The following is a 7,776-nucleotide window of genomic DNA, read 5'->3' as shown; positions in this document are numbered from 1 at the left end:
AGAGAGAAGTTACTTAACAAGCGTGTGTTGAATGGAGATGCAGTAGGCGTGGCGTTAAAACTGCCAGGCGGGCGGTGGAAGGACCTGGTCCTGACATGGTCTCTGCACCACCTCGTGACCCTGGAGGAGCTCCCGGTCCATTAGAGCCGGCCGTTATCTTGCAATGCACGCCGCTGCTTGGGTCCCTTCCAGCTCCAGCAATGCAGTTCTATTAATTCTTTTACTCACTTGGCTAACTTGTTATTTCAGCGAAATACATGGCAGAGCTCAGTAAATATATTTTGGTACCAATGAAGCAGCGAACAGAATGGTGGTGAAAAGCAAAAGTTGACGGGAGGGTAGCAGGAACTCTGGTGTCAGATGGCCTTGGTTCCAGCGCTCCCTCCACACTTGCTGACTGTGTAACCTTGGGCAAGTGACTTAACCATGTTTCACTTAGACTTCCTCACCTGCAGAATGGGAGTAATGAAAACATATGTCACATGGGTTTGTATAAGAATTAGCCGAGTTAATACAAAGTGCTTAGGAAAATGTTTGGTACATAGAGAGCTACTATTACTCCTTTGAAGGTATTGGATTTCAGCAAGCAAAGATGGGTGTTGAGTGTGGGAGTGGAGAGTGTGGGAACGGTGCAAGCCGAAGGGACAGCAGGAGGCCGGCCCAGATACATTGGGAAAAGGCAAGTTGGGAGGAGATGTTGAGAGACCTTGGCCCGGGCCTGAAATACTGGGGCCTGATCCTATCAGTTAGATTTCCCAGTTGGTGTTTCCCGGGGCACTTGAGTTTCATGAGTTGCTACTGGATGTTTTGCAAACATACAAGGGGAAGTGAGGGGGGAGTACTGAATGTCCACATGCAAAAGAAAAAAAGTTGGATTCTTACCTCAGATTATATAAAACTAACTCAAAATGATCTAAATATAAGAGCTAAATTTATAAAACTCTTAGAAGAAAACATAAGGCTAAATCTTTGCGGTCTTGGATTTGGCAATGGATTCTTAGGTATTACACTAAAAGCATAAGCAGCAAAAGAAAAAAAATAGATAAACTGAATGCTCTGGTCTGAATGTTTGTGCCCCACCCCTAAATTCATATGTTGAAACCCTAATCCCCAAGTAATTGCTTAAAGAGATGGAGCATTTGGGAGGTTATGGGGTCACGAGGGCTTTGCCCTTGTGATAGGGATTGGTGTTGTGAAAGAGGCCCCACAGAACTCCCTCACCCCTTTGTCGTGTTAGGGCACAGTAAGAACTCTGAGGCCCAGAGGAGGGCTCCCACCCAAACATGCTGGCACCCTGACCTTGGACTTCCAGCCTCCAGAACTGTGAGACATAAATGTCTATTGTTTATAAGCTATAATTTGTATAGCAGCCTGAATAAAGACATTGAACTTCATCAAAATTTAAAACTTTTGTGCTACAAAGGATACCTTAAAAAAAAAAAACTACAAAAAAAAGCTCAAAGATAACCCATAGAAAAGAATAAAAATACGTATAAATCATATATCTAATAAAGGGATTTGAATCTAAGATATATAAAGAACGCTTACAGGCCCTGGCCGGTTGGCTCAGCGGTAGAGCGTCGGCCTAGCGTGCCGAGGACCCGGGTTCGATTCCCGGCCAGGGCACACAGGAGAAGCGCCCATTTGCTTCTCCACCCCTCCGCCGCGCTTTCCTCTCTGTCTCTCTCTTCCCCTCCCGCAGCCAAGGCTCCATTGGAGCAAAGATGGCCCGGGCGCTGGGGATGGCTCTGTGGCCTCTGCCTCAGGCGCTAGAGTGGCTCTGGTCGCAACATGGCGACGCCCAGGATGGGCAGATTATCGCCCCCTGGTGGGCAGAGCGTCGCCCCTGGTGGGCGTGCCGGGTGGATCCCGGTCGGGCGCATGCGGGAGTCTGTCTGACTGTCTCTCCCCATTTCCAGCTTCAGAAAAAATGAAAAAAAAAAAAAAAAAAAAAAAAGAACGCTTACAAATCAATAACAAAGACAACCCAGTGTAAACATGGCCAAAGGATCCAAATAGACATTTCTCCAAAGAAGACATCCAAATGGACAATAAGCATGGGAGAAATGCTCGACATCACTAATTATTAAGGAAATGCAAATCAAAACCACAGCAAGATACCCCTTCACATCCACAAGAATGGCTAGAACCAAAAAGCCAGATTCGTGTTGGTGACGGAAGGTGGGGAGAAACTGAGTTCTTTCACTGCTGGTGGGAAAGTCAAATGATACAATTTCTTCAAAAACTAGTCTGGAATTTCCTCAAATAGCTAAACATAGAGCTACCTTTTGATCCAGAAATTCCACTCCCAAGTGTATGCCTAAAAGAATGAAAAAATATATATGTCCACATGGAAACTTGTATTGAGAGCAGTATTATTTGTAATAGCTCAAAAGTAAAACCAACCCAGATGTCTATCAACTGATGAATGGATGAACAAGATGTAGTTGATTCCCACGGGGGACTAGCATTATTTGCCCGTGAGAAGGGGTGAAGCACTGATACACATTACGATCTGGGTGAACCAGGGAAACGTTTTGCTGAGTGAAAGAAGCCCTTCACAAAAGGCTGCACATCGGATGATTCCATTTACATGAAATGTCTAGGACAGGCAAATATAGACAGAAAGTAGATTCGTAGTTGCCTGAGGCTGAGAGAGGGAAACGAGGGAGCCCAGGTGGGAAAGGGATCGCTACAAGGTCCAGGGTTTCTTTTGGCGGCGATGAAAATATTTCAAAGTTGACTGTAGTAATGGGTGCCTAGCTCTGACTATACTAAAAACCGCCGACTCGTACACTGTAAGGAAGTGAGTTGTATGATATGTGAATTATATCTCAATAAAGCCGTGAAAACGAAAATACAAGGGGTGAGATTGAATCATCAAATTCATTTAGGAAAAGCTGGGTTACAAAGGAGAATGTTTATTTTGGGACTTCTCTGGGCCAATATACATTGGCAAACTCCTGGGCTGGGTTAGAATATGCAGTATTTTCCAAAACTTTGATCGTAGTTTGATCATGGAACCATCTTCAGAGGAACCTCTCTTAACCTCGCATGAAACATTTTTCACAGAGTGTAACTTGGGCAGTTTGGCTGCGGTCATAGGGAGTCATTGAAGGTTTAAGCCATTGAAGGAAGGACCTGGCTAGTGGTGGGGAAAATGAAAGGGGGAGGGACAACCTAGTGGCTTGGTGCCAGCAAGGGGGGGCTAAAAAGCATTTGAATAGACGTTTCTCCAAAAGAGATATACAATTGGCCAGTAAGCACTTAAAAAGATAATCAACATTATTGTCATCATAGAAATGCAAATCAAAACCACAGTGAGATCGCTTCATACAAGCTAGACGTGGAGGCAGGGATGGCAGGGGTCTGGACATGGACTTTGGGGAGACCACCCTACCCTCTCTCTCCATAACTCCCAGAAGGGGTGTTTTCCCCCCTTCTTGGGCTCCATGACCTAAGACCCAGGAACTCCCAGACTCTCCCTGACCCAGACAGGAGCCCTGACCACCCTGGTGCTTCCGGAGAGGATGTTGGCGGCTTTCATCTGTCCGAGCCGTGTTTATGTCCTTCTTCCTGGAAGTGGGATGGGCAGCAGCCTGGTCAGGCTGGAGAGGACAGGGGCGGGGCAGGGTGGAGCAGGCAACAGATCTGGGGGCTCAGGAGAGCCCAGTGAGGACGGTGACAGTGGGTGGGAGCAGACTGGCCTGACCGGGTCCAAGCAGGTAAGAGCAGGGGTCTGTCTGGTCCCAAAGTATATTATTTCCCACTTAGCCTTTCTTCCACCAGGCCATGAGAAACGTACCCAGACTTCAATGGGGTACTTGACCTTTAAGTCTTAAAAGTCTTAGTCATAACATTTATTGAGTACTTACTCTTTCCTCTGTTCAAAGCTAAGTGTCCTACATACATCATCTCATCTGATCTTTAAAAAAAAAATCCTATAAAATAGGTACCATTATTATTCCCACTTTACAGATGTCAAAACTGAGGCCCAGAGGATTACAATAACTTGACCCATGGAGCAGGGCGGCCTTTTTCCAACTGCTTTTGTCCCAGCCCCAATTCTAGCCTCCCTGCTCCACAAGGAGACCCTAGGAGTGGGGGCAGGAGGCACTTTAGCCATTCCCCTGCCCCAGGCGGTTGGTGGGTCCCTCAAATTTCCTGCTTCCTGGTGTGGGAGCTGTTCAGAGGTCCTTCCGAAGACACCCTTGTGGTCTCATCTCAATCTGAGGCTGCACTAGGCTGGAAAATCAGAGATGGCTGAGGGCTGTGTGTCCCCCTCCTGGCTCCTGGTGGGTCAAAGAAGGAGACACCCCCCCCCCAAGGAGTTTCGGGGCATCCACCGGAGCTGAGCCCTTTCAGACAGGGTGACAGACAGGGTGACAGACAGGGTGACAGCCCGTGGACAGCACTCCGGGAAGGGGCACAGAAGAGCAGGACGAGGTCCACTGTTAACTTTCCAAAGGCAGGACAGGGTTTGTTTCCATCTCAATACCAAATAAAGGGGTCCTGGAAGGGCAGAAGCTAGACTGCAGAAAGAACTTCCCCAGGAAGGATTCTGTACCTAAAAGACAAGGCTGGGGGCCCCAGGCTGCAGCTGACAGTGGTGCAGGAGGTGGCAGACGGCTAAGCAGAGTTGCACTGAGCAATGAAGAAATGGTGGTCCTGTCTGTGGCCAGACCTGGCTGAGGGCCCAGGAGGCTAGACCCCAGGATCTTTGATGCCGATCCCGGCTCAGAGGCAGAGGGATGGACGTCATGGCCTCCTCTCCTCCATCCCCTGCAAGCCTTCCGTTTGCTGTAGGAAGGAGACAGCTGTATGCGGAGGGGTGGGCACCATTCACTCCCCAAATATTTACGGACTGTGTTCCTAGCGCTGGGCCTGGAGCCAGGGCCCTTGGGTCAGGCCCTGGCTGTGTCCATTATTCTTGTCTCACTCAGGCAAGCAGGCCCTGGACACAGGGAGGGGAGGCGGGAGGAGGCAGGAGCCTGGCTCACGCTGCTGGGGGGATGGGCGACGCAGAGCAGTAGCCTGCCTGCTGCTCCCTCCCACAGCCCACCAGCCTGGCAGGGATCCGGCTGCATCCTAGAGGCCCGAGCTTGCTCTCCGGGTGGGAAACTGGAGGCCTGGAGGGGGCCTCCTAGGCTCTCAGGGTAGGGGTGGGAGCAGTCGCTCTTACCCCCCCTCCCGTGGCTCAGATTAGCCAGACCCCCAAGAGCTGGACTCCCTCAGGGCCAGGCTGGGTCAGACAAGCTGTGGCCTGCCTTCCATCCTGGGCGGGAAGTAGTCCCTGGAGGCAGAGCCGACAGGAAAAAATAATCAAGGCGCTTGACAGGGTTGGGGGTTCTGCCCTGGGCCTGTCTCCCTCACTTGACAAGCAGCCACCCCCCCCCCCCAGGGCACATGCTCAGGTCACATGCACTGCAGCCTTAGGCTGGGGTGGCCTCCGGGATGCTAAGACACAGTCTGCGCAGTGCACAGGGGTCACCTGCGTAGCTCCGTCCCTCAGGGCCAGGACAACAGGGGGCCTGCCCCACTCCCAGGGCCCTTCTGGAGCTTTCTCCCTGGCCCCTCCTCAGCCTCCATCACCCCACTTCTGGCCCCTTGTTCTGTCTCCCTGTCTCTCTGTCCCCTCTCCTTACCTTTCATCTCTGAACAGAGGGGCTGGGGCAGGAAGGAGTCCAGGTGCTGCCCACCTGGCAGGAGCTTAGTGGGAGGAGGGGTCTAGGCCAGGAGAAGTGGTTGTGCCCCTCTTAGAGCGTTGAGAGCCCAGACCATCGGCCTCCTCTGTCCCGTCCAGTCCCCACCGTGCTCTGAAAGGTTCGGGCAGCAGCGTAGGAACAAACCGCACCTCTCTCTCCTGCTGTGGTGTAAGTAGCTAAGCGAGTCCTTCAGCCAAGCCTCTCCTAGCAGGTAAACATCTGCCCCTCTTTGCCCCAAGGTCACCCTTCCCCACAGACACCCCTGAGGACCGTGTGGGGAAGATGCATCCCGTTCACAGCCAGTGTGGGGAGGGGCTCTTGGCCTGAGACTCCAGGCCCTGCGATGGACCCTCTGGTCAGTCAGGACCTCTCTTCTCCCTGACCTGTGCTTTCCTGGCTGGGGCTGGTCAGGGGGGGGGGGGGACTGGGCCTTTCATACCTTGTGGGGGCTCCCAGCCAGGGTAGCAAGGGCAGGCCCACCCTGGAAGCAGGATGCGTGGTGGGAAACGTGTCTATCGTAGGAGAGCAGAGTCCTTCTCCCCAGCACTAAACCACTGCTTCCCCCACCACCACCAACTCCTCTGGAAGATCCTCCTGCCTCTCCTGAGGTCAAGGGCTCCTCCCTCCCTCAGGAAGCTGAGCCCCCTCTGGGTGACTCACAAAGCGCTAGTGAGCACCTACCCTGCACAAAGCCCGCTCTGGGCACCTCGGGAGAAACCCAGAGGAGCCCCTCCTCCGCTGCTCAGATGTCGGTCGGCACGAAGTGGGGAGACAGGCAGAACAGGCCTCCCACTCAAGGGGGAAGGCTAGTGTGGCCTGTGTTCTTCTGGGAGGCTGGGTGGAGGGAGATGATGATGGGGGTGGCCTCTCGGATGAAGGCATCTGGGATGGCTTGCTGGAGGAGGTGGCATTTGGAGAAGGGTCTTGATGAAGAGGGCCCTATCTCTCTTGGCATCTATGTCCACCCTGGTGGCCCCTCACCCCCACACTGACCTGACGAAACTTCCTTAACCACCAGCAGAAACGAAACGCATGCTCCTTGCGCTCCTGCAACTCTCCCAAGGCCCAGCCTCCTCTCTGCAGCCCCACCTCCGTCATGTTCCCGGAGTCCGTGCTCCTGGGGTATGTGACATGTGACGGGACCTCTCGGAGCCTCATCTGTGCAACGGAGAGAGTAAAACACTGACTCTCGTGGTTTTCCCACTGACGGCCTGGGGTCGTGCTGCTGACAGCTCCCCTGAACGGTGAGGTCCCGCATAAGGGGCTCCCTCCGTGTAGGGCCCATGGGGACGCAGCAGAGGCAGCAGAGCGCAGGGAATTCCGACTTGTGAGAGGAAGAAGAGATACTGCAGGTCAATGTTCTCCTCCGCTGGTCCCGGGGGGGGGGGGCTGAAGACCCCTGGCCTTCAGTCTCGGTTCCCCCAAGCTGCTCGTCCCTCCCCTTCCCCATTCTCAAGGCAGTAGGACACTGTTCCCAGCTCCTGAGGGCTGACTCTCTCCTTGGGGCCTGTAGCCTGCATTTAACCCCTTGTTTCTTTGGGGTTAAATGAACACAATATGTGCTCTTTTTTTTTTTTTTTAATTGATTTTAGGGAGAGAGAGAGAGAAGGAAACATTGATCATTGTTCCACTTATTTACACATTCATTAGTTGACTCTTGTATGTGCCCTGACCCAGGATGAAACCTGCAACCTTTGTGAATCAGGACGATGCTCTAACCAACTGAGCTACCCAAGGCCAGGCCTGGGGAGGGGGTTGAGAAGGTTGTCTTTCCTTCCAGCCTTTGGATATCAGTGAGGTGAGTCTGCATGGCCTCCTTCAGCCATCTTGGTGTTTGGCCACGTGTCTGTGCTGTGTCTGTCTCAGAGGGTTCTGCAGACAGCCCTGCGCCAGTGCAGGAAGGGGCTTGAGGCAAGTTCACCACTAGGGATGGGTCCTACACCGTGTCTAACCTCCCCTGATCACTTTTCATGAAACCCAAGGGTCAGTCACCCAGAACTTTGAATTCTCCAACCCTCCGGGCTCCCCCTTTCCCTCTCACATTCAAACCATACTGGGGTTTTAAGCTTAA

The 7,776-nt window shown here is 52.4% G+C and overlaps 1 non-coding gene across 1 annotated transcript; it reads left to right on the top strand.

Annotated features, from left to right (window-relative positions):
* Nucleotides 1-1,550: 1,550 nt before the first annotated feature.
* Nucleotides 1,551-1,626, top strand: TRNAA-AGC (transfer RNA alanine (anticodon AGC)). Its single transcript has one exon. It is a non-coding gene; the product is annotated as a tRNA-Ala (tRNA).
* Nucleotides 1,627-7,776: the final 6,150 nt, after the last annotated feature.

Source organism: Saccopteryx bilineata, chromosome 2 (assembly GCF_036850765.1).
Source record: "Saccopteryx bilineata isolate mSacBil1 chromosome 2, mSacBil1_pri_phased_curated, whole genome shotgun sequence".
Lineage (NCBI taxonomy): Eukaryota > Metazoa > Chordata > Mammalia > Chiroptera > Emballonuridae > Saccopteryx > Saccopteryx bilineata.
Note: the sequence above shows the minus strand (reverse complement) of the source record. Positions and strands in the feature narration are given on the sequence as shown.